At 38.4% G+C, this 25,595-nt stretch overlaps 1 long non-coding RNA gene across 4 annotated transcripts in view; it reads left to right on the top strand.

Annotated features, from left to right (window-relative positions):
- Positions 1–25,595, top strand: part of LOC139794231 (uncharacterized) — a 106,218-nt gene that overhangs the window by 53,382 nt on the left and 27,241 nt on the right. For 2 of the 4 annotated variants that reach the window (XR_011725042.1, XR_011725043.1), the window contains exons 1-2: positions 3,388–3,490; positions 21,450–21,630. This is a non-coding gene — a long non-coding RNA (uncharacterized lncRNA). Of the gene's footprint in view, positions 1–3,387; positions 3,491–21,449; positions 21,631–25,595 lie in introns of those variants that run through there. The other 2 variants (XR_011725045.1, XR_011725044.1) reach the window with 1 other exon arrangement.

Here is a 25,595-nt window from a genome sequence, read left to right as displayed (position 1 = left end):
TATAGTGTTTGGGAAGATAACTCAGCCAAGAAAGTTGATTTTAGGGATGGAATTCTCATCTAATGTAGGAGTCAAATGCAGAGTTCAGTGTGTGTCTGTGCTGGGTTTGGTGGTACCTACACTGATTTTTGTCCCTTTGAAAAAGTGATTCTGATGATACATTCATCCTCTGAGCAAAGAGTGTACATTTCATGACGTGGGAGTTGTTTAAGTTTATAACTGAATATGACTTTTTAATATATTCCAGATATGTTAGGCAACAACTGAATACGTAGAGCATGTTCTAGTTTTTATTCTGAAACACATGCATTTTATTTATAAAGTGGAAACTTTACAGTCATCACAATAATTATACTCTGACATTTAGCTTTAAAAAAAAATTAATAAAATAACAGCAGTACTTTAAAATAATTTTCTATTTACATACTCATCTTAGTCTGTTTAGAATTTGAATGATACAGAGTGATACTGGCCATCACTTGCACAAAGGGTTCTGATTGGTGGTTCTAGGCCTGGAATAATTCATAGAGGACTTACATCCCTTGTTTCATAGGATGACTTTCATCCAAAAAAAAAAAAAATCTTCTTTCATATATGGTGTCTACATAAAGGTTAAAAATATGAACTGAACATAACTGTCAAAGTGCCTTCCTGACTGCTGAAAGCCTTTAATAGGAGCTCAGAGACAGGCAAAACAACTTCTGTCACATCCAGTTCAGTGTAAGGATTCTGCAAATTTTTTGTCTGTGAGAGGGCAATGTAACCCCTGCATCTGAGGAGTCCAAGGATTTAAATACCAGTGGATACTTAAGGACATTGTTGTGTCTTTAGGAGAAAGGAGGCAAAACTCTGTTTTCCTCCTGTTCAGTGCTGCTGCGTTCAGCTTGCAAAACAGAAGTGGAAACCCCTCTTGAAGACACAGAGTTCTTAATTTTGTGTAGTGATCTCTGCTCAGAAGGGCTCCTGACCTCCCATACACCTCTCTCCACATGCATCCTCTTGGCTTCATACAGGTACCAGGTTCACTTGCATGCAACCTTGTATAAGGCTCTTTCCCAAGTCACCTGAAATAATATTGGCAGTGCTAAATATAAACACATTGCTGTGGACCACCTCATTAAACACAGATGTGGCTCTTGCACGGGCCTTGTTATCTAGAGGTGCCTCACCTTCATTTGCTTGGGTACCAGCACACTACAAAGGGGTCTCTGTTGTACTACATTAATGGTTGTGGTGGCAAAACCAGCTACAGCCTTAGGTAGGGGCTGCCCAGGATGAGGGCAGAGGTGTTCCCTCAGTCCTGACCTCCTTAGGAGTTCAGGTCAGGAGGTCAGATTATTTTATTTTTCTTTTGGTTGTGCATGTTAAGTGTCAGACTTCTGGAAACCCTTAGCTAAGCTGATAACTATTTGAAAAAATCACCATTAAAAAAATATGAAAAGCTTTGCAAATAACGTTTGAAAATATCACTGTTTCTTGCTAGTATTTTATTAATCTAGGAAGCCAAGGGTATCACATACCAGAAAGTCAGAAGCAGTGACAGAAATGCACATAGTTGATGTTTTTCACAGTTTGAGTGGGAGGTCTTTGGTATTATTTGTTTTTAAGTGTCTCATCTTTTCTGGTTGATACCCAATTTGCTTCTGATGTGGGGTTTGATAAAAAACGGACTAGTCTGAATCAGGTTTTTTCTGTGTTACAAATTGTATAGGAATTTGCTGATTTTGATTAGGCTTCTACCAGGACTTTTCCATTCTAGGACAGAATTTCTGCCAAAAATACAGATGTTGACACAGATTTCAGTAGCACTTTACTCAAAAACTCTTCCCTGAGCTGAGAGAAATTCAGTCATAAGCCTTTAGATCAATTCAGACAGATCAGAGCCCTGACCACCAGGCTTTTAACTGTGACTCCATGGGTTTCTCCTGAGTTTTTGGGTTTTCCATAAGACTTCAAAAGGCTTTGTTTTTCATCCCAACAGGGAACAGGAAAAGATTTTGCTTGAAAGCTGAAAAAGTTTCAAGATACAGAAACACCATTTCATATCCATATGTAACCCAGAATAAAGTTTGTCAGCCCAGTCTGAATTTTGTCTTTGATCTCTAAAAGAAAAAGGCAGCCCGTGAAAACACCACTGAACTAAAAGAACATAAACAAGCTTAAAATACCACATTATGATAGAGGGTAAAATGACATTCTGGTGGACTGTATCCCACCAATTCATTGGATTTTGCAGGGAGACTTATAGTCCACCAAAGACAGTTTCAAAGCTGTCAAATTTGATTTCATTTTTTTTTCTTACCCTTATCTGAATTTCTTTCCTGGATTTCTGGTATCATTATCTGAACTTTGGCATTTTGTTTTCCCAGAAGGACAGCAGAACAAACAATTTCTTGTCAAGGAACATACACATCCAGTGGATTTCCCTGGAGAGATCTTTTAATTTGATGAATACCTCAGATGCATCTTTGTTGATTCTTGCTTGATGATAGATCAGCAGAGAGACAAATAATGATTTGCCTCTCCCAGAATCCTGGAGAAGTGTTTGCCAACCATATTCCTTGGCACACCTGCAAGGTAGCTTTGTGGGCTCTCATTCTTTATAAAATAAATGCAATCTACTGCCTGGCTGCACTGGGCATGCAGGGCCCTGGAGCTGAAAATTGTTAATACTACTGTAAAAACTGGTATTATCAGGGCATTTTCAGGGCAGATTGAGAACTTCTGATAAAGCCAAGTGCTTCCTTTAGCTGATACTATCAGAATGGGTGGACCATTATGGAAAATAGTTCTGTGTATCTTAGCATGGATCTGCTGCCACCAGAATCTAAAAAAAGTGTGGCCTAATTATAAAAAAAAAAATCATAAGAGCACACACTGAATGTCCTTATGGGCTCAGCAAGGAGCAATGGGGCTCCAAGTGACCTGAGATGGCTTAGTCCTTATCTGCCTTTTACTCTGATTTTATTCATGGAAAACTTGTTTTCCTCTCTGTGCACTCCAAATAACCAGTCACCTAAAACATTAAATAATGAAATTCAAATGTATTGAGTTAATCACTGGAAAAGTGCTTCATCTGAAAACTCCACGGGGGATCACGTTTCAGAACACAACTGTCCTTGTACAATATGCATTTCCTCTTTGGTTCACAGGTTTGCTCATGCAGAGATTTAGAGTAATATTGAATTACTGCCTGAAGCCATGCCTATCTTTTTCTTTAATTACCTTCCATGGCTTTGGGACAGATTACTGATAAATATATGAATCCCTAGTGTAGTAACCTTTAGTGTGTACTTAGAATAACTAATAGACATGTAATCTCAGAATCTGCAAAAAACTTTCTGCTTTCTTCCTATAGATTAGCATTGTGCTTCTGCTATTCTGCTATGAATTGCCTGTCCATGCTGCTTTATTGTCTTAGCTAAAATGATGCTAAACCACAACTAGAACCTCTACAACAGACTTCTACAACAGTCCAAAAGGAGGCTTGGTATGGCTTTTCAGAAAATATATTTGTTTCTTTTTTTCCTATGTGAATTTTAAAGATGGGTGAAACTACATAATTCCCTGTGTTATCTTTTCTGGGCAACAAATGCTTCAGAGTAGCCTCAGAAATGCAAATCAACTGTTTTCCTGTTTTTCTTGTGGGTTTTATTTTATTTTGTGTTTTCCTTCCTCCCACCCCAACCCCCCCCCCTTTTTTTTTTTCTTTTAAATTTGCTTTAGCAAAATGTCTTGGAAACTGGTCATTCTGGAAGGGTAATCCCACTGTCTTAAAAAACCCTTCATAGTTGCAGCTCGGTTTTATGTTTCTCTAACCTGCCCTTCAGCAAACTATCTCTTGCAAGTGATTTGACCAGTGTACCACCTCCTCTTCTGTGCAAAGATAACTCAGATTTCTACACTTCTTAAATTCAGTAAGAAGGACTTAAGACACTCATTCTGTTTGTCTTTTTCAGTAAGAAGGACTTGCTTCTTGGGTGTGTTCTTACTCGTACTGCATAATCTAGCTAGACAATATTACTGCACAGGAAGCTTCCTGGGGTTGCTTGAAACTTCTCATATATAATCCCAAAACCTTTATTTAAGGTCATCCTGGCAAATCAAAAGAATCCCTTGACCACAGTCTGAAGAAATCAAACAAAGCCGGAAAGCAGTGTTCTAAAACATAGAAACAAGTATGCATGCCTATTGGCTCCATTCACTGTATATAAGGTCTTTGCATTGATGTGTGTGATTAATTGTTAATAATATGTGATAAGAACATCTATTTAGGATGAAATTATCTCAGGTGAACAAATCTTTTCAGTAATGACTTAATATCAGGTCAGTTTATATCTTCCTACTCAGTGGCTTGGATCTAAAGTAGTTCACTATCCTTTTATCAGTTTTCCTGATAACCTCAATTTCCACACCCACAGCAGCTTTACATAAAACTGCTCTCACATGTGAGTATCTTTTTTACAATTCCTTTTGGCATGTGTAATGGAAATGATGGTTTGAAGGAGCAAGACAGAATATGAAAGGCAGTTCAGGTAATGCTGTTGAAAAGAGAGGGAATTGCAGAACATTTTATTCCTCTGGGAAAACAATGCTTGAATGAGTCACAGTATTGCATACAAATAGGTAATTATGCAAACATAGACATGGAGCAGAAGATTCCAGGGCAAGATTCATGAATAAGAGTAAAGATGCTGGGTTTCAAGGATAGTATTTTCTAATACATTTGCTATTATTTGATTAAAAATTGCTTTTGAGCCCCCAGCCGTGACAGATCAGATCTAAACCTAGGATTTTCTTCAGTATTTCTCCTCTTTTCCCACATAACCATAAACTTTTTTTTCTGTTACTCCCATGTAGTTAAAAAGAATGTTTTTATAAGGCTGACTGAAAAAGGGAGGCACTACTTTGTTAAAAACATTAAACATTCAATCTTAATAAATAAATCTGTGGATAGAAAATATACTAGAAGAATAGAGGAAGCCAATTACACTTTAAAAACTTTAAATAGGAAAGGAAACTGGGGGTTTGCAGGGTGGAGATGGGGTGTAGAGCAATCAGAGCCTTTTTGATTTGTTAGTCCTTGACACTGATATAGAATTTCCTTCAGTAGAAGATATTTAGAAAATTACCAACAAGGCTTAATATTCCCAAAAACCATGGGATGAAGAGAGCATTGGCTCGCTTGCCCAAACAAGCAAGTCAGTTAGATGCCAACCTCTGTCCTGAGCACTGCTATTGCTAGGCATCCATATAATTTATGCCTATAGGGCTGCAATTCCTCTGAGTGATTTTTCTTCCATCTGTTCAGCTTGAATGGAGAACATTTGTTAAAGGGTGTTTGGAGGGATGTTGGCAGTAAAATGCATGCCCAGGCTGATGTTAGGCTGGTTAACTGGTCTTTCTAGGCACAAAGCTGGCATTGTTAGATGACACAGAGCTTGAACAAGTACAAATATAAGAGAACATATTTTCTTCTTTTCTTATAAACTTGAGTATTCTTTCCCATTGTTTTTCTAAGAAGAGTTAAGATAACTAACTCAATACCCACTTAGAATAATTAGAATTAGTTGAAGTCTAGCTGTCAATTGTATAGTTAAAGTCCAGTCTTTGCAGCCCAATACTTTTCCAGCTTCAAGAAGCCAGAGCCTTGTAACTATGTCTCCTCTCCTTCTTGGTTTTTTTTAATTTTTTTTTATTATTGTTGCTGTTTTGGGGTTTTTTGATGGTTTTTTTTTTTTTTTTTTTTTTTTTTTTTTTTTTTGCTTCCCACCCCTTTCCCCCCTCCCTCCCCCTTTTCTTTCTAATGTTAGGTGTTACAGAAAAGAGTCAACTTGAGTTTCAGAGGGTCTGCCAAAAAGCCTCTGACATTCCCTGGGGGATCAAATTCTACATTCTTCAGCAAACAATGTCTGTCTCCTGAAATGCAAGAGGAAAACACAATTTTTCTTTTTAATCTAATGTCAATGCCTAAACCTAACAGAGCTCTGAATTCTTATTTTCAGGCCTCCTCCTGAGGAACATCTTGTGTTGATGTTAGTATTTGCCTTTTTAAACTTACTTTGTTATCTTTAGGCAGCTGCTAAAGTGTAAACAAGTTATTTTTCTTTTTCTGTGTTAAAAAAGGCTCTTAACTTATCCAAAAGCTTCACTGTTGTTGTATTTATTGGTCTGTGCTAAGACCAATGAAAGAATATTATTGAATGCAGCAACCGTTTGGTTTATTTCAAAGCCTTCCTAAACTATAAATCATCTACATTTCTTTTCAGCCTTCTCTTTTTCTTGGTAGTAGAAAAATTAAATCAGTTATCCAGGAGATAGTAACATCTGAGGTTATCAGTGATTTTTTTCAAGGCTAATAAAGAGGAATGTCATATTTCTGATAGTAACTTTACATATAAAACTTATATGATCTAGAATTTTGAAAGTTATGTTGGCTGAACATTTTAAAGGAAGTCTGATTTCTCAGAAAGGAAGAGGTACAAAACATTGTTCCTCTTTAGGTAAATCAAGCTGAAATCTGACCTCTTGGGATTATTTATGCATGGAACATATACACATTTCCCTCTCCCTGCCTTACCCTGCCCTGCATTTTCCTGTCAGACCACAAAGATTTAAAGATTTCCAAAGATTTAAAAAAAGGGAGAGGGTGATTTCAAATATTTTGCGTACAGACAGGAGCAGAAATCTGTGTATGGGTGTTTAGAGAGGGACTGCAACAGGTGACTTTCAGAACTTGAAACTGTTTTCCAGCTCCATTGATGTGTACTCCACCTCCAGCAAAAGCACTGCCACCAGATACTATTAGATCACTAAAAAACTCCTTGAAGTTTACAGGGCATGTAAATCTTGTAATCCTCTTCAGACCCTCATAGGAAAACTTCACAACTAGGAAAACAATTGTGTTACCAATTACTCCTTATAGCTTTCCAGATTTTTTTTTAAATTTATATTTGAATAAACTTGAAATTTAATTTATTGGGTTTTTTCTGTTTTACTTTTTTAGCTCGAGTTCTTTTTGATATACAGTTGAAAACTAGTGACATTTGCTGAAAAACCCTTGACATACACCCAAGGGGAATTCTCAAAACTATATTTTAGGACTGAACTACAGCTCATGCATTTTCCTTAGCAGCATGTGGACTGTGGTTCAGGAGACTTCTGGCAATGTGAAGCCAACAAGTGGCTTGCTAAGGCTGGCATTATCTCAAACCACCAGAAGACCATAAAGAGCTCTGTGCAAGCAATTTGTGTCCATCTGGTCGGCCAAAGTTTTTGGAACAGAGGGGACTTTGAGGCAACTCCTCTCTTCCATGGACAAATCTCTTGTGATTTGTTCAGAAAATTATTCTGCTTTGCTCTGTAAAGTTTTTTATTTCACATTCTACCCTGTCCTTTCTGAATGTTTTCTGTAGACCCTTAAGAGCTGGTGTTCTCCACCACAGCTTTGTCCTGGCTGTACACATATGGGTGTCTGTTCTGGAATGAATGATTGTTCACATGCTTGCTTTATATTTATGTTGGAGAATAAAAGGGTTAAAGAAACGTTCCCTGTGCTGAAGCTGAAGGCCGTTTGCTTATGAAACAAAGTCCCTGAAGAAGCTTTGTTTCCTGCAGGTTGTTGGAAGGTGATAGGGAAAAACTTCACACCAGCTGCAGACCTCTTGGGGTCTCCCAGCTCTTGAGGTGGAGTGTGTGTGTGTGTGTGTGTATCTGTATGGGGGGTAGAGAGGAATAAAACCTACTGGCAGGGTTTACTGCAGGAGCCAGAGGAAAGAAACCACTGTAGGGCTCAAATGAGCCTCTTGAATGGAGTGTGATTTGTCACAGGATTTGCCCTTTGCTACTGAACTAACTTTTCTTTCTTTTGGTCATCTGAGATGTTTCCTGTGCTTCAACCTTTCCGGGGTCCTTCATGTACCTGTCTGGAAACTCTTGAGTTTAACCTGCTATATTTTTAGCTAGTAGAACATACTTAGCAAGCATTAGGAAAACAACATAACATGCCTTATTGCTGTACTAGCTATTTTAACTATCAGAAATATGAGTAGATGTCTATAATACTGACACAGATGTGTTGCAGCATCAGGGAAAATTGTTCTGGGTAATTATTTTTCTTTTTCTTTTCCAGAAAGTGATGTTTGGTTTCTTTTTGTTTTTAAATAGCAAGATCCAGCCAACTGGGGCTTGCTTGCTACTCAAAGGGGTAACAAAAATAGTACAATTCTATAATTTTGGCTGTGGTGCAAACTGTTATTGAGATGAATTTTAAATTGAATTTTAATTGAGTTTTAATTTATGGTTTTGGTTGGAAGGATCATCTAGTTCCAATCCCCTGCCATGGACAGGGAGACTTTCCACTAGATCAGGCTGCTCAAAGCCCCATCCAGCCTGGCCTTGAACACTTCCATTAGGGGGCAACCACACCTTCCTTGGGCAACCTGTTCACACTAAGACAGATGACCCTAAAATAAATATCAAAACTAGTAGAACTGCAGATGTTATAAAGGCACTTAGTAGTTCTAAATTTTGTTCTACTCATCCTGTTTGCCATTTCAGGAATAGTTACAGGGAGCTGGGAGATGTCAAGCTACTCTGCACACAGCTGAGGAATCCAGCCTGGTTCTGCTTGCCCAGGTTGAACCTTTACCCACCTACATTGGATGCTCCCCAGATGTAATAATGTTGGGACTGTGCTGTAGAAAACAAGCAGGGCATGTGATTTAATGTACATTATTTTTTTCCCCTCTGAGCCTCTACAGATTTCATTTCACAGTAGAGGGCACTGTGCAGTTGGAGTTTGTCCTCTTGACAAACACTGCATAAACTCCTTGTTTCTTGTAGGCATAGAGATTCCAGGGCACTGTTCAAATTTACAATTTTAGCTCAGCTCCACACTCATGCCTAATTAAGGTAGTTGTATTTTAGTGCAGCTCTTGCTTTGGTTTCAAATGGATTTTTTTTTACTCTGTCTCCTCTTTTGCCATGCATTGTTAAATAGCTGTACTCACTCTTCCATCCCAGATATGGCTATATTTTAGTGGTCAGCCAGTAGATTGCTCTTCTAAGTATTCAGTTAAATTCTTTGTGGATCTTTCTATATCATAAGAGCTCCATTGAGACTTAAGAGGATATTATTATTATTAATAATGTGGTGACTAGTTTCACACATGGCTGAAGCAAAATAAATCATCACTGTTTTTAACAAAACAGTGAGTAGACCTCTTGTTGACCACAACATATTTGTGGTCAGCAAAGAAAGAGTCTTTTATAGCTATTAATATGCTTCCAAGGTGCTTTAGCTGAGATTTTTGCCCTAAGGGAGGTGGGCTTCCACTACTGCATATTTGTGTTTCTCTGCTCAGCCTGTATCCAGAGCCCTCAGCCTGCAGAGTGATTTGATGCGAAAATCCAGCCCTGAAAAGAGAAACTGAATAGTGCTGAGATGCTGAATGTACTATGAAAATGAACATTTCTCTTGATGGTTTGAACAGTAATTTTTAGCTCTGAGAAGTTGTACACAAAGCAATGGAATGTTGGTAGTAGGTTATGCACACCAGCATGAAGCCTGAAGCTCTGGAGAAGGCCTGAATGATACCAAATGTCACACTGCTCCTCTAGTTGTTTACACTTCCAGTTCTGTGCAGTTAAACTGCAGTTCAAACACTGGTTTGGAATTCATCTTGCTATTGCACCATCAAGGGAATGGAGTTGTTTGGGGAGGTTGTCATCCTCTGTCATCTTCTGATTTGGCACTGGTTTAATGGTACCTGACTTCTCCAGAATGACTTGAGGCAAAACAGCAATTTCTTATGCTGAGAGTCCTGATGAGCAGACACTGATGGCAGCCAGAGCTGGTTCTTCAGTGTATCCTCCCAATACTTTGTGGAAGTTAAAATGAAGTTTTCAGTCTGCATCTGCCCAACTGAAAGTCCCACCAGAAATTCTGAATGCTTTTCCTGTCAAAAAGCAGGAAGACCTGAACACAATGATACACTGTTTAAAGGGTGAAAAGAAATGTAGTTTGTAATAGGAATGTCAAGAAGATCCAAAGTAATACATAAAGAGTCATGGGTGGTGAGAGGAGAAGGAATATAAAATAGGAAAGCTATTCTACATAGCATATAATTATGTAAACCCAAAGCAGAACCCTTACTTTAAAGGCTTACATTTGACTTGAAAATCTTTCTTGACATACCACTTACAGAAGGCCTTATTCTGATTTCAGCCCAGTGTGAAAAGGAACAGCTCCTCTGAACACAGTGAAAATTCAATAAATTTATGGGAGGGAAGATGTGACATGAGGAGCAGGGTCATCCTTACAAACTTACCTACATCTCCTTGTAGCTCTTCAGATGAAAAGGATAAAAAGGACTTGCATAGTTGCAAACATAAAAAATGCGAAGTTTGCTGAAGACATTTCTTCTGGTGTATTTGTAAATAAGCCTAGATTACACTTGTAAGGCATATGAAATGGCTTCTCTGTGCTTATGTTGCTGTCCAGCTCTCTGCTTTTATGTGCAACAAATGGTTTTGCCATCTCTAAACTTCATTTAAAGCATCCATTGTCTGACATTTTTAAAGATACTAAATTCTTCATGGCTGTTTGTCCTAAGTATTCTGCCTGTGCTCTGAGCTGGCCAGATACAATCCAGCTCAGCAATTACATGACTGAATCATCATCATCACCACAAGGATGTATCCAGAGTAGTGTGCACTGGGGTACATGATCTCTTTTTAGGACCAGTAGAACTTGCAGAAAGTTTTTGAACAGGAAATTGTTTCTGTCTGAATAAATACAAGTGCAGAAATACATAAGGTGCTTTGAAAGCTTCGTGCTGCACTTGAACCCTCTACTCGCAGTTAGGTCCTTGGTGTCCAACTCTGGTGTGTGAGGTAGCTACTGGTGATGACAATTATCTGGAGGCACAGAAAGGGGATTATCTGTTTCAAAACTAAAACCAAGCTGAAGGAATCAAATCTCAGCAGATCTGACTTTCAGTCATCTGTGCCAAACACCTATGCTCCATAAATTGGACTTCCTTTAAGATATTTGGCAAACAATTTTTGTAAGTAAAGCTTAAAGACTGTTTTCCTAAAGTTTCGTGGAATTCTGTCTACACCTCTCTCTAATGGAATGCCTGTTATTTTGGGTCTTTTTCTCTTCACCACTGGAGATAAAAACTTTTTGAAAAGGTCTTGGTCTGGTAAGGGTTAATAACACAGTTCCTACTGAAGCAGTTCTGTTTGTTGATAGGGATCTGAAATTATAAGTGGTAAGAACAAGAGAACAGAATATTTGCTAATATTTTCCTGTGGGGAAAATGTCAACTTTTTTTGCTGTTTCAACACCCATTTCATGTATGTGTAATTAGCTCTGTGACACTAAAATGAAAACATTTCACAGTTTGCAGTTTTTGCATGTAATCAGACCCAAATGCCAATTTTTGGTCTTATCTATCATGCTGCTTTCTCCTGGCTTTTACATTGAAATGGAAATTGTCAAGGCTGCTGCACTGCTTTGCTGGGCACACAGATTGGTGTCTCTAGTAGAGCTCTGAAGATGTTTTGGGGAACTTGGATGTCATCTGTGCTGCAGGATCTCTCTGCTGTAGAGAAAGCATTTAAATGGCCCTGTGAGATGAAGGTATTGCTGTTCAGTTACATAAATATTCTCTGGGTAAAAGATATTTGTAATGGCTCTGTAATGGTCCAATGAATGTTTAGCAAGTTTTCACTTCTGTTGCGTGCTTCTCAGTGTTAAAATCTTCAAAATATGCATTAGCTCTTTCAGGGGAAAAATAGGACTGAAGGTCTTCTGACTTGCTAAGGCAGTTATGAAACTTGCTTGCAAGAACTGAAAGTGCCTTATGAGGGCCATTTAGCTGAGCTGGGAAACTTCTGAAGTTTGCAGAACTCACTTTCGTGTGCAGCAGTTCAGTTCTTCCTCAGTGAGCAAAGCTTTCTGCAGGTGTGATGCTGAACATCACCTTCCTCTTCCTCCCCTTGCAGAGGCTGAGCAAGCCACATTGCTGGTACTTTCTGCCTTAAGATGTGAAAAGCAATGCTGGCCACTGAGGCCATCTCATTTTATCAATAAAAGCAGGGTGAGAGGCCATGTTAGGATATAACAAACCTGACCTTTCTGTCCATAGGTACCAGGCTGCTCAAGCTAGCCACAGATATTTTAGCTGGCATTTCTGTCTAGGACAAGCTGTCCCTGAGAAGTAAAGCTTGTTTATGAAACCTCCACTAAAAGCAGGTGTTGCAGACATCCCATTAGTAACCTTTGACTTACCTTCCCCTTTGAAACTTTTCATCCCAAAGGACTAACATTTCAAAACACCCTCCCCACCCCCGCCCCCTTTTTTTTTTTGTGTGTGTGTCCCTCCAAGTTTGCATATTGTAAACATTTTTCTTCTCTGCTCTGATGGAACGGAGCCAAAAATCTGCACAATGGGGAACTAGATGTTAATGAGCAGAGATTGTGGGAAAATGTGTACTGGGCTGCCCTGCCTGACCTGCATGATAATGCTACATTTAGGGCATTCTTTTCCATTGGTGTGGCAGGCCTTGAAATGGTAGAAAACAACACATATTGTGGAGGTTTGTTTTAAAGAAAACTGCTTTCCTAGGAGAGTGGAAATAACCAATTATTTATTGTGAACTGTTGGCAGATGGACAGAGGACCCTGGAAATATCTGTGCACAAACAGGGGTGTGAAAATATATATCCTTCATGTTTTCAGTAAAATTGCTTTACATGAAGGTTTAAATTATGTATAACACAAGTATTACATACAGATTCATAATGAATCAAGAGAATTAACAATAGCTCTATGGTATTTAGGGACTGATGAGGGAAAAAAAAAAAGGCACTGGGCCTGTTAGGCCAAAAAAATACTCTATCTCTGTGGCATCTTCTAAATAGATTTTTCACTCTGGCTGTGCTCACAGCCCCTTTTTAATGTGTTTATGTCAGTGTAGTTTTGTTTGTACAAAATGCTCCTGAAAAATTAATTTTGGCTGCTTTGAGCCAAGTTTCATTTAATCATAAAACAAAATTTATGTCTCAAGCATATGAAAATCATTAGGGGCAAAAGGATTCTGAGAACATAAACAACACCATGTGACTTAGACACCCAATTGCACAGATTGAACCTATCAAGTAGTGAACATTAAAATACTAAAGAGAACACTTACAGTCAGCATTTGGTGTGCAGTGAGTAGGGAGAAATATGTTTGCACAAAACTTTTGACTTACAAAGAGGAGTACCAAAGGAATTAATAACAAAAGACTGACTGTAGATAATTTCTGAGCAGAAAAAGGGATTAAATCCATTAAACAAGCTATTTCTTGCAAACTTTTTACCCAGCCATTTTTTAATTACACTTTTTTATGTCTAACTTTGCTCTTTCAGTTAAGGAAAGAGCAATTCTTGCTGTAAAAATTGCATACAAATGTGAACTGTTTACAAATGAAATGCCAGATCCTCATCAGGAAATGTTTATTTCTTCACAGTCAAAGATTCCTAAAGAGCTTTTCTGTGGGGAAAGAGGCTTCCACTCATTACCTTAAAAACAACACTCTTATCTCCACTGTGGAGTGGATATGAGCTCTGAGCCATATTTTGCAAAGGACAAAGCAAATTCTTTAGCAGAACATCTGCTAGATAAGAGCAGCATTCCTTAGAATAGGTTTTCTGATGAAAGAGATGCCAAAGCCTTGATTCTGAAAGTACTTTATACTAAAACAACTCCTGTCTGTGCTAGTTCTGTTACATGCTTTCAGGAACAATTTCAAACTCCAGCTGACACTGAAGATACGGAGGTGGCTAATAATATGCTTTGGGGATACTCAAATCAACTCACATTATGCACTGTAAAAGGAATGGATACAGAAGTACCAATCCCATTTTCAGGAATCTTAAAACTTGCCTCTGGGACCAGCTGATAGGTGCCAGTGACCTGATAGATTTCTGCAGACTGTACCTGCAGACGGTGTACCCTCCAGGACAGTAAAGGATGACAACAGTCCTGCATGTCCCAAAGTCCAGGCAGTAAGGGGAGGTGTTTATGTACATTTTGTGCATGCTTTCACACCACCAGGAAGGCCTTGCAGCAATGCACTGCTATCCTGTCATGCAAAAACAGAGTGTGGCATTGAGAAAGGAAACATGGCAAAGGGGACCGTGAACAAATTTATTGTGTTCAAGAAAGCCCCTTGCTAATGTCAGAATAACCTCTGATTCTGAGACCTTCCAGGACTGGAAAGCTCTGGCTAAGGCTGAACCCTGGGTTCAAGAGACCTTGCTGTTTATTCTGAGGAAATCTTTATGATCAAGGTGGGTGTCTTTTACCAAGCTGGGTACTTTTGGTTCCCATTTTTCACTCGCTGTCTTCCACGTCTTGTGCTACAGTTCCAGGTTTGTGATGTTCCTCGCTGCTTGGTGTGGTGACTACAGAACATCTCTGCATTGTCAAACATGTCTGTAGAATGATTTGGCTATGAATGATTTGAACTAAACTTTGACACATGCATGGCAAGCACCAACTTGGTGACCTTGTCTAGGGAGGCACTGTGTTCTTTCTCAGTTAAGCTTTGGCTCATCTGCATTTCTGTTGGGGCTGTACCTTTGTCATGTGAGTTCTATTTGTTTGTATTCCTCTTCATTGCACTCAAAGGATGCTGTGATCTGTGGATTTGGAACTGCCCCAAGTGAAAAAGTTGGGGAGTTGCGCTGTAGCTGGAAACGGGGTCTGCAGTGAGAGAAGAAAGATTGGGAAAGCTGCTTATTCTTTTCATCCTTCAGTTCCTGTTGGGTTCCTGTGAACTTTTGAGTTTCTAAGCTGAAATTCTGCAATTGGTGAACCATCACATCACAGCCCTATGTATGATTATTGTGTTCATCACAACTGATGAGTGCAGCCAGCCCATCTGGTCCTGGGTTTACATTCCTGCAGTTTTCTGCAGCTTTGCTTTCAAAGCCCTGCAGAAAATATTTTTAGCTTTGTTCTTTCTTAATAAGTTGGCTCCTTTTGCATTGCTGTCTGAAATTCCCATATTCTGTATCTTAATATCATCAGAGGTTCCCCTCCATCTTGGTCAATGCACATTAGATTTGGGTTCTTCCAGTCAGTGCTAACTTCCACTTGAGCAATTGCCATCAATCCTTCTAAACATTGTAGAGGGATCAAAGCAGTTCACATATCAGATCTGGGGTTTTTGTGGACTGATTTTGTTGGGCAATAGAAAGTATTCATCCTACCCTGCTTTCTCACAAGTGTTTGAATACTCACAGTATTCAAAATTGGAAGAGTTAAAGTTTTTGGCAGCAGCACCCCACCCATATCCATGCTCCTTTAAGGAGGTTAAATGGAGAGTAAGTGTGAGGCTTATTCAGAAAAACATCACTATTAAGAAAAGTATTTGAGCACAAGTTAAAACGTGATCCTGGATAGGAATTGACAAGCATGTATTTAGGTGCTTCTCAGTATAGGTCTTTACAGAGTTGATCTCTTATAATCTTTTTATTTCTTATTCTGCTAGTAATAGGTGTCATCTGAATGACATTTGTGATAGATACTTCTCAAATATTTGTATGATTCCTTGCTGATAACTTGCCACGTCTGGTTTTTTAAGAGATCCCCCAAATCTCTCTTTTAAAAATAGTGCAAGTGCTCCCATTTTACAAATGATGAGCTGAGTTACAGAGGGAGTAACTTTCCCACTCTCAGAAAAGAAAAACTTGGCTTGCTGAGTTGAACCATCCTTCCTTTTCTCATCACAAGCTCTTCTTGAAAATGGAGGAGAGAATTTCTTTTGAGACAGTGATGTTTCACAGAGTGAATGCAGCTCTGTTCCCATGTTGAGAAATTTAAGCTTTATAAACCCCACTTACTGCCAAAAGACTATAATCTTTCAAGGCTTTTTAGCTATGGGTGACCCTCTGTTTAAAGGCTTGTCCAGCTGTGCTTTATAAATATCTCTTAAATGATAAATGAATTGTTTCCTACAGTTAAGCTCTCCATATTGCTGTGCAGAGTTAGAAAATGCACAGTTTTTCAGTAGACTTATTAGTTTGCCAAATCGGTTGTCTTGTGTTTGTATATTTTGGTACTTTTGCCCTGTATATTTTTAACTTTCTGGCATGATTTTGACACAGTTTGGTGAAGTGTTGTCAATCATTGTTACCAGACATAGGAAACACTAATAGAGAAGAAGATCTTGCCATTTTTAATCTAACAAAACAGCTCTGTTGCTGATCTTGTCTGGCTGTCTAACAGATGGGCTAGTGTCCCATGAGAAGACAGCCACTTCCTTGCATAATAAACAAAGAAGGAGAAGTTGTCTGCAAACCATTAGTGTATTGTAAAGTTAGATGCAATGTCTTGATATTGTCAGAATGGGTTCCTCAAGCACATTTCTTTGACATTCTGTCATAAGTCAGATACAAGACAGCATTAAATCAAAATTAAAACTTTAAAAGGCTGCCAACTGTTTAACTGTTTCCAACAAAAGAACACCAGTAAAAATATGTCCATTTTCTAAATATTTATGATCAAGTAATAGACAATAGAGAATAGAGTAGGGTATTTAATGGAGGCTCACAGGCCACATTACCAACACGGGGTGGAGTTCCTCTTCTCCTTTTTCCATCAGGATGTATGTTCTAAGACTGTTCTTGCTTGAACAAGGACTTGCTTTTGGCCAGTTATTGTACAGCGGAAGCTATAAAAATCCTGGCACATCATTACATTAGAATTTTTTTTATTGATTGGACACCTCAGGAAGATTGTAAGACCCACAGAAATTAATGTGTTTTTCTTAAGAAGGGTATTTTCCCTTAAATTCAAAAGGCAGCATGTTATATAAACATAAAAGCCTGTGGCTGGTCATTTTTCCCAAGAATTGCCACTGAAGTAGAAATAAATTGCAAGTGTTGTCATGTGCAGTGGAATTAGCTTTTTTTGGTAAAACAAATTTTCCACCTCTAAAAAAAACCCCAAAGCATTAAATGCAGTGTTCTAATATTAAGCTAGAAATTATTCTTTCTTTCTGGTTCTGCCAGGAAAAAAATAGTATAGCTCTCAGATTTTTTTTTACACCAATTACTTATGGCACTTTTGGCACAAAAAAAAAAAAAGGGGGGGAAAAGGGAAAAAATCAGATTCCAGGTGTATGCTGTTTAAGCCTGTAGGACATGGAGCTGCTGAACAATATTCTTAGTTGCCCTGACAAGTCTTAATACCTTCCCTCTAAAATTCCATGTTTGAGTTAGAGGCAGAAGTAAATGCAGTGATCTGAGAAAAGGAACACCCAATCTGGGTAGACTGAGGTGAAAATCCCTTTTTTATCCATCTTAAAACTAAGAAGGGCTTAAAGCTAGAAATGAAGCCTTTCACATGCACATTGCTAAAGACTTTTAAGGAACTGTAAACTGAATGGCTCATGAAATGAAAATTACAAGTAACACTGCTGACTGTTTTTATTCAACATAGTATTGGAATTTATATTTCTGTTTCTAGAATACATTATCAATATGTTCTCTGCTTTAAAGTCACCGAAGTGGGTCTAATTCATTAAAAAGTATGTGGAAAATAGGGATTTTTCAGAAGGATCAGTCATGTCTGAGTTTTTATATTCAGAAAATGTGAATGAATGTGCAATACACCACATCTCCTGAAGTGTTTTGACTTTTTGGATTGGTAAATGTATGTATATAGTACTTTTTTCCATCTGGCCTTTTCTTTGTAGTTCACTAAAAAAACCCACAACATTCTCATTTGGCTAGACTGTAGAAAATTGTAAACATTTTCTAGAAGTATAAATCCTGAAAATGCAGCTTGAGTCATTCACTGCTTGTAACTCAATTTGTGTTTTATTTTATCCCATACACTGTCTTTCTGAAGATACAAGCAGCACTATTAGATCATTAAATACAGGTAGTGTTTATGATGTTTATGTTAATTAGTGAATTCAAATGACCCGGATGTGTGAAAGGAAACCTCAGTTTAACCTGAGGTCATATGATAATTGTCAAGAAAGCTTATTTAAAAATATCCTCCAAATAATCTCCCATTTCTGTTTCTTGCTCTCTGTCTTTACATGTCATTCTTAGGAAATGAAATGAAATCCACTTCTTTACAAATGCTATATCAATTGTAAATTGATAATAATGTCAAGCTTATAAGTAGCCAACGTAATCATTGGGAACAAGTATCTTGTTTAATTACTCGTTCTTTATAATACAAAATCTAAGTATTTCAAAAAGGACCGTAGGACAGTCCTGTGGGATATAAAACAGAGCAGGGGGCTTGAGGCAGGGTTTTGATGCTCTGAAGCAGCTTTGCAGTGTATTTAAAACAGTACAAAGAGTAGTAACTTTTTCTTAATCTTCCCTTTGAATAAAACAGTGGCATTTCAAAGGCTGTGACAGTTTTGAAAACATAATTAAGCTAAGCCCCTTTACCTTTGCATCATACTAATTCTGTGGTATCATAAGTAACCAATGGTTAAAGTGAATAACTGGATCAAGATTAGTGCCTCTATTTTAGCAGGACCTCTGGTTCATACTTTGAACGAAACAAGCCCTGATCATTCTTTTCCCTCATTCATTCCTCCTAAGAAGTTTTATGAAAAGCACAGGCAGCACAATGCATCAGCTCCTTTCAGCAAGGCTTTTTAGGTCCTGGAAAAAGTGAAAGAGAACAAAAATATTCAGGCTGCTCTGCTCGTAATGAAGGTTGTGGCACTGCATTTTGTATCTGTTGTTTTTCTTGATAGGTTTGTATGTGTGCTAGGGTGGACTGGAAAAATAGACCTAAAATTCTTACATTTGTTCCAGCTAGGTCATGAAACAACAGTTTAGTAAGATGAATACTTTTAAAATAATATAATCACAAGATTTTTCACATATCAATATGAAGACTGATTCCTAGTATTAGAACATCTTTCAGTACATCTCCTCCCATTACACAACAATACAACTTGAGACAGCCTTCAGAGTTCACAAACTGCATTGCCTCAATGTTTTTTCTGCAGATTGGTTTCAATACTAAACTTTTTCCTTTTGTCCTTTATTACTCCTAATCTCTTATGTCAGGAAAATTATGAGCTCCACCATGAAATCAAAAGAAAAAACGCTGCTACTGGTAATATGGTTAAATTGTGGAATAAAAAGGTCTGGCTAAAATTATGGAGGGACAAATGCAAGAAAGAGAAAATAAATCAGAATCAATACAGGAAAGAGGCTTTGCATAAATCTTTACAGTGCAATTGAAGTCCTTGAGAACTTTGTGTATTCAATTTATATCTACAAGCACACTTGGGGTTCTGGCATCAGATACTGTGAGCTGACCCTGTATCGAGTTCCATCAGAGATCTGCTCAGTCCTAGGCAGATGCTGTGGTGACACTTGGTGCTGTAGCTCCTGATAGCAGGACCCATCTCTACAGCCAGTTTGGGAATCTGATTATCAAAAAACTCTTAATAAAAGCAAGAGTTTGGGCTCCCTGTCTTCTGTACTATGGCAGACAACTGCATCGCTGTAGTCTTTTTTTTATATATCTAATGTACTTCATCTTAACCTGGGCAGCTTCTTACCTTCACAGCCCCACTAGAAGGCTGTACCAGGAACACTCTGCTATGACAGCTGCAAATTTTCTCCTAGTTTTCTGTCACCCTGATGGCTGTGCTGAACTCTTTGCTCTCTATGCTACAAAGCACAGGTTAAATAGTTGAGCACATTCACTCTTGGCCTACATTTTGCTTACCATCTGAATAGTCCTTTTTTGCACATCTTCTAGTCTTATCTTTCTTGATTGTCAGTGATGAGAATTTATATGCACAGCCTCAGGTGAATTACTGCTAGGGCATGGTGTGATAGTTTCAGTAATTCCCTCTTCTACTTTGCCTGAAGTCTTGTGAGGCTGTATTTGCCTTTCTAAGTGCTGACTGTGATCAAATAAAAATACCATGATCATTATCCTTCTTTCTTGCATACATTACAGTCTCTGAGCTTGTGAGAGAAATTCTGGTTTTCCCTTGCTGATACAGCATTGCAGTCTACACACCAGAACTCTGTTAAGACCATTCCTGTGAGATGCTCTTGTCTTCCTAAGCATGGGCACTGCTCCCCTGCTTCATGAAAACACTGACTTTCATTAGAGCACTGGCATTGATTTTTACCAAAGTCATTAATGAAAGTATTAAATGCATTGTGTTCTAGGATAATGGTTTTTTAGGCGCCCGTCTAATAACCTTCCAGTTCTTAATTTTTTTTATATGATCAGTTGGCACTTTTTTTTTTTTTCTTTTTTGTATCTGTTGAAATGCTAGTACTTATATTTGCCTTTTTTTTATATTAAAATAACTTCTTCCTTTCAAAATATATCCAATGATTTTCTGAAAGCCAGATGAGTTCCTTCCTCATGTAGCAGTGTGTAACATCTAGTGTGTACATTTGGCACACATTAGGTCTGTTTTATTCTGTTTCCTTTTATCCCGAATGGTCTTAAAAGTTACTGTTTCTTCCTAGGTTCCTGTATGTTATTGAGTAACAGCCCAAGATGGGACCTGTGATTGCTCAGGCCACACTTCTGCCATTCTGAAATACAGGAACTAAATTTGTAATTCTCTAGTTGTGTAGTACTGATAAGGTGGTATGAGGCATTCAGTATTTTTGTATGGAGATCACTGTTTCTTAACTGGTGTGCATTTAAGTCTGAGCTTTTCTTTCATTCCTGTACTAGCACTCTTATTAATTGCCTTTTTGTGTGCTATTGTTCAGCTTCATTGGAATATGAGCTGCTCCCAACAGCAATAACAAGATCTTTGTGAGTAATTTCCCAAATATCGTAATTAAAATCTATGTTTAATTAGGTTCTCAAGTGCTTTGTTAACTCTAGACAAAAGGGGATTTTCATAGACACAGACAGGATTTAGACATCAAATCTCTTTCTTTCCTCTGCTTTTCACCTTTAGAAAGTCTTCCCATGAAAGTGTATATGATTTCTGAACTATTGTTTCTCAGGAGACAGAGAGTAATACAAGGAGTAATACCTCTGACTTTTTTAAACACCTGCCAGCTCAGTAACACCTCTGGCCTTTTCCTTCAGGGCTTCAATAATTAGAGGTGTGTGAAGTTTCACACATGGGATGGCACTTGGATAATTCTAGCATCTAATCAGGTCAAAGGCTAAATTCCTCGGGTGTGTAGCATCTTACCTGTGGCTGAATTATAGTCCTGTAAACTTGGAATAGTTAGATCCTCAGCTTCAGAATATTAACTTGTTAATTTATTTTTTTGCAATAGATAGCAATTCACCACATCACACAACTGTCAGTTTTATCTCACTTCTGAAATCTTTTGCCCACGCCTTGCAACCTGAATTGCAGGATGTGTTTCTTTGCAGTGTTGCAATAACTCTTTGCTTTTCTAATTGCAGGGTGACCTGTGGATGACACAAAGCATCACCTAGCCTTGACCCAAGAGGCTGACCCACTGCTGACATAAAGCTGTGTGGCTGGTTAGTTGTGTGCTCTGTGGATCTGGCTGCAAATGTGGCAATCTCACTGCAAGTGGTAACCACGACTCTGAACTGGGATGTGTAAGCTGGCATGGTTGATGTAAGTTGTGAAACTGGCTATGGCATAGCCTCTGCCATGACAATTGCAAGCTCTGGTCACACAAACCAGGGTTCTTAGAAGGGTAAGAACCTAAAGCAGCTTTGCAGATAAGTAAGCACATGGGTACAAGTTTTCAAGAAGCTCTGGGTAATACTTCAAACTTTGTGCCAGGCACTTGAAGAACTGGATGCCAATTTGTTGCATGCTTACTAAAGGTGGACTGATGATACTATTCTATTTGTCATGTATTTAAAGTACTGAAACCCTTCCTTAAGACTTATATATCCTTCCCAAGAGCACCCAGCACGTTGGTAAAATGCTTGGCACGCTTTAATTTTGGCTGCATGGTCTGAAAAAAAACTAAGGATAATTGGGTCTGGTGTTATAAAATGCAGCTCTCTCCTCCTCCTTTTCCCAGATGAGATTCTTAACAGAACTCTTCACTTTGGCAGCTGATAACTTCTATCAAGATACAGCTGCCTTTGGCCAAGCCTCTGGGATTTTCTGCAAAGCTTTTCTGAGCCACAAATCATTTCTTCATTCACATGTCACTTGACATATTTGGTGTTAAAAGTTAGTTCAAGAGGGTGGACACACATTTCACCTCCTCACCAAGGGCTCAGTTCTTGTTTTCTGAAGTTATTTATTTTTGCTTTAGGGGACAATGAATTTTTACTCTCCTACTGCGCTATCAAGAGAAAAAGTCCCTTTGAGCCAAACACCTGCTTTCCTTTAAAAAGAATGATGGGGAAATGCCTTTTGAAAAGCCTTTATTTATCTACTTGCTTAATTTACAAAAAGTCCCTGATTACTCAGATCCCCAGAGATTTGATAAAAAGGTTTAGCAGACCAAAGTAAAAAAGAAAAGGAAAAATAAAGTGCTGCCTTTCTCTTGCCACCACTGGGACTAAACCGCGGCAGTGTGCCCTCAAGGTTACCTTATTCTCTTCTGGAGGCAAAATCCAGAAGTGACTGTTCTCTAGTAAGAAAATAATAGGTCACTTTCTATCTGTGAGCTCCAGCCTTGGGAGTCTTTGCTGGCCAATGTCTGCAGGCTGGAAGTCAGCTGAGACACTTTACCCTGCAGGCTTCAGTCTCCTTCAAAAACTTCTCCTCAAGTTGCAAATAGAGATGGCTGTGCTAGGAAGTGCCCAGAATATTCATGGCATTGGCTTGTCATGATTTTATTCTGCTTCATCATTCTCTCTTCTCTGACAAATCTAGAGGAAGGTGTCACAAAGCTTTACTCTGAACTATAACTTTCATAAGTGCTTAAGAGCGTTAAGCCTCTAAATCTTATTACATTCCTAATTCTCATATTATTTTTGAGAATCACATCCTCAGTTGTTGTTTTTCCACAGGTTTTAAGGTGGCAATTAGCAGATAATCTGTGACTGTGCTGCATAGTAACCCACAATTTCAGGGTACACTGGATTCATCTGGTCTTCTAGCATCAGCAGCGTCTTGCAGTGCCACAGGGAAGAGCTGGTACTGTTGGTACAGCTAAGTCCTTGCATAGAAACACAAATTTTAAGTAACAGATCATGTTCACAAATACTCCAAGCATACATGTAACTGTCTTGGCAGAAATGAAATTTGTTGTGATCTTCAGTTACTTTTTTATTGCATCACTGCCTTAAGAGCTCAGTCACAGACTACAGCTGTATTGTACAGTACAAACTCATAGAGAAAAAAATAGTTCTTGCTACCAAAGAGTTTAGCCCTGGGTGATCTTGCTTATAGCTTATGATTTTGATCTAAAATATGCAAAATAGTGTAGTCTGATTTCTTTCTGGTCTAACTTTTGAAGGCCAACATATGTCAGGGACATGACTTTAACAGTGACTCCAATGCCTCCAGCTTATCCTGAGCACTTCAAGCAAAAGTTTACAGCTGCCCAATTTTGGGCTTGCGGGTGGCCCATGAGCAGCAGCACACCCCTCTACTTTTGACTTTATGGAGCTCTCAGCACCTTCCTGAACAAGACCTCTGTGAGGACAAGTTATTGCATCTCTTTCTGCTTAGCTCCCTGGGGTGCCATACATCCAGCTGTATGCTAAAATAAGGATCATCACTGAAATAAGCATCACGTTCAGATTGGAACTTTTCCCCTCCAACTCAGTGCAGACTTGGGAAAGTATTTAGGAGTTAAAGGAATAAGAAAATCTATTAAGAAATTACCTTAGCTAAAGGTGTTTTTTTCTTGTGTTGGGAGGTTTTGTGTTTGTTTTTGTTTTGTTTTTCTCCCCATGGTAATGGATAAATTTGAGTCATAGAATCATAGAATGGTTTGGGTTGGAAAGGACCTTAAAGATCTTTTAGTTCCAACCCCCCTGCCATGGCCAGGGGCACCTTGCATTAAATTAGGTTGCTCAAAGCCTCATCCAACCTGGCCTTGAGCATTTCCAGGGAGGGGGCATCCACAGCTTCTCTGGGTAACCTGTGCCAGAGTCTCACCACTCTCACACTAACTAATTTCTTCCTGATGCATAACCTAAATCTACCCTCTTTCATCTTAAAAACATTATCCCTTGTTCTGTTGCTGCATGCACTTATTGAAAGTCCTACTCCAGGTTTCCTATAGTTCCCCTTCGGGTACAATCAGAAATTCCCAGTCCCAGTATATGTAAGGTTCAGATACAGCTCTCAGGTCAGGATGATTTAGATGAAAAAGTGAGGATTATTTTTTCCTGTAATAAGTAAATAATCCTAATCTGGAGACTATTGACAATTTTATGGGGAAAGTTTCACATCATTCTCTGTTGAAGATGCTAAACTTTGTATATGAACATTAACTTATTGCATGATCAGAAGAGGTATTGGCTCTATAGAGCTGTTTTGTTGTTCACTGGTGAGAATAGAACAAGGTTTTCAGAGAGCTGGGTTCTGGTTGCTGCCTTTTGAGAGGAGCAGGGACCCCTGCCTTTCAGTGCCCTAAGTGCTAAGCTTCCTGATGTTCAACAGCCAAGTGGGTGCAGAGATTGAAATAAATCAAAAGATCCTAATCTGGAATCCTTTACGGACAGAGCAAAGAGCCAGAAAGTACATTACAAATAATAACATATTGGCATTGGCATGAAAAAGTTGTGGAAAAGGCAAATATTTATGACTTACTCATATTTCCTAGGTCAGCAGAAATGCATTTTCAACTTGGTCTCAGATGTCAGACTATAGCATAGAGTATGTATGCAGTAAATTTCATGCACAGAGTACAGCGTATCTCTTAACTAAATACTTAAGAAGTAGTTCATGAGCAGTAGAGCATACTTAGAAATATTTTCTGTTACAGTAATTCTGACATTTTATGTGACTTAAAATGTGAAATGGTTCTAGATGCAATTGCACACCTAAATGGAAAAGCAACTGCATAAGCAGAATATGATATTTGTTGTAAATTGTATACAATTTTACAGGCACAACAGTTCTTTTTACATTTCTAGTAACCAAATATAATTTCTCCCATTTGCACTTCCGTGTTTTGTAATTAGCAAACCCCTTTCATGCAAACACACAAACTAGGCCTTACAGAGAATAGTAAAATCAGTTGTGTCTGGTTAAACCAGCTTATCTGAGGAAACACTGTATGTAAAAGAACAAGAGTGATGCCTTTTATTCTGAAGACAAAAGTGCTTGACAAGTAAACCCATGGACTGTAGAGCGATTGTGAGTGATAAGAAATCTGAATTTTTTATGAAATGTGAGGAAAAAAATAATGCCTTTTCTTTGGATTTTTCTGTATAAGACCTTGAAAGTGTTAATTGAAGCTTAACTAAAATTTTCTAGTGATGAGCTTGTGAGATAGTCTAGAGGCCAGATCTCAGAAATATCAGGGAAATCCTTTGTGCTCCTTCTGGCACCGGGAAGCCTGCACACTAGGGAGGGTTCCTCAGTTTTGAATCCGTTGTTGTTCAGGTAACATTTTAATTTGCTCTCCTCTCCCTGGATTTGGTAAGGACTTGCCTCAG

Source organism: Heliangelus exortis, chromosome 3 (genome assembly GCF_036169615.1).
Source record: "Heliangelus exortis chromosome 3, bHelExo1.hap1, whole genome shotgun sequence".
In the NCBI taxonomy this organism is placed as follows: Eukaryota; Metazoa; Chordata; class Aves; order Apodiformes; family Trochilidae; genus Heliangelus; species Heliangelus exortis.
This window is presented reverse-complemented; position numbering and strand designations above follow the sequence as displayed.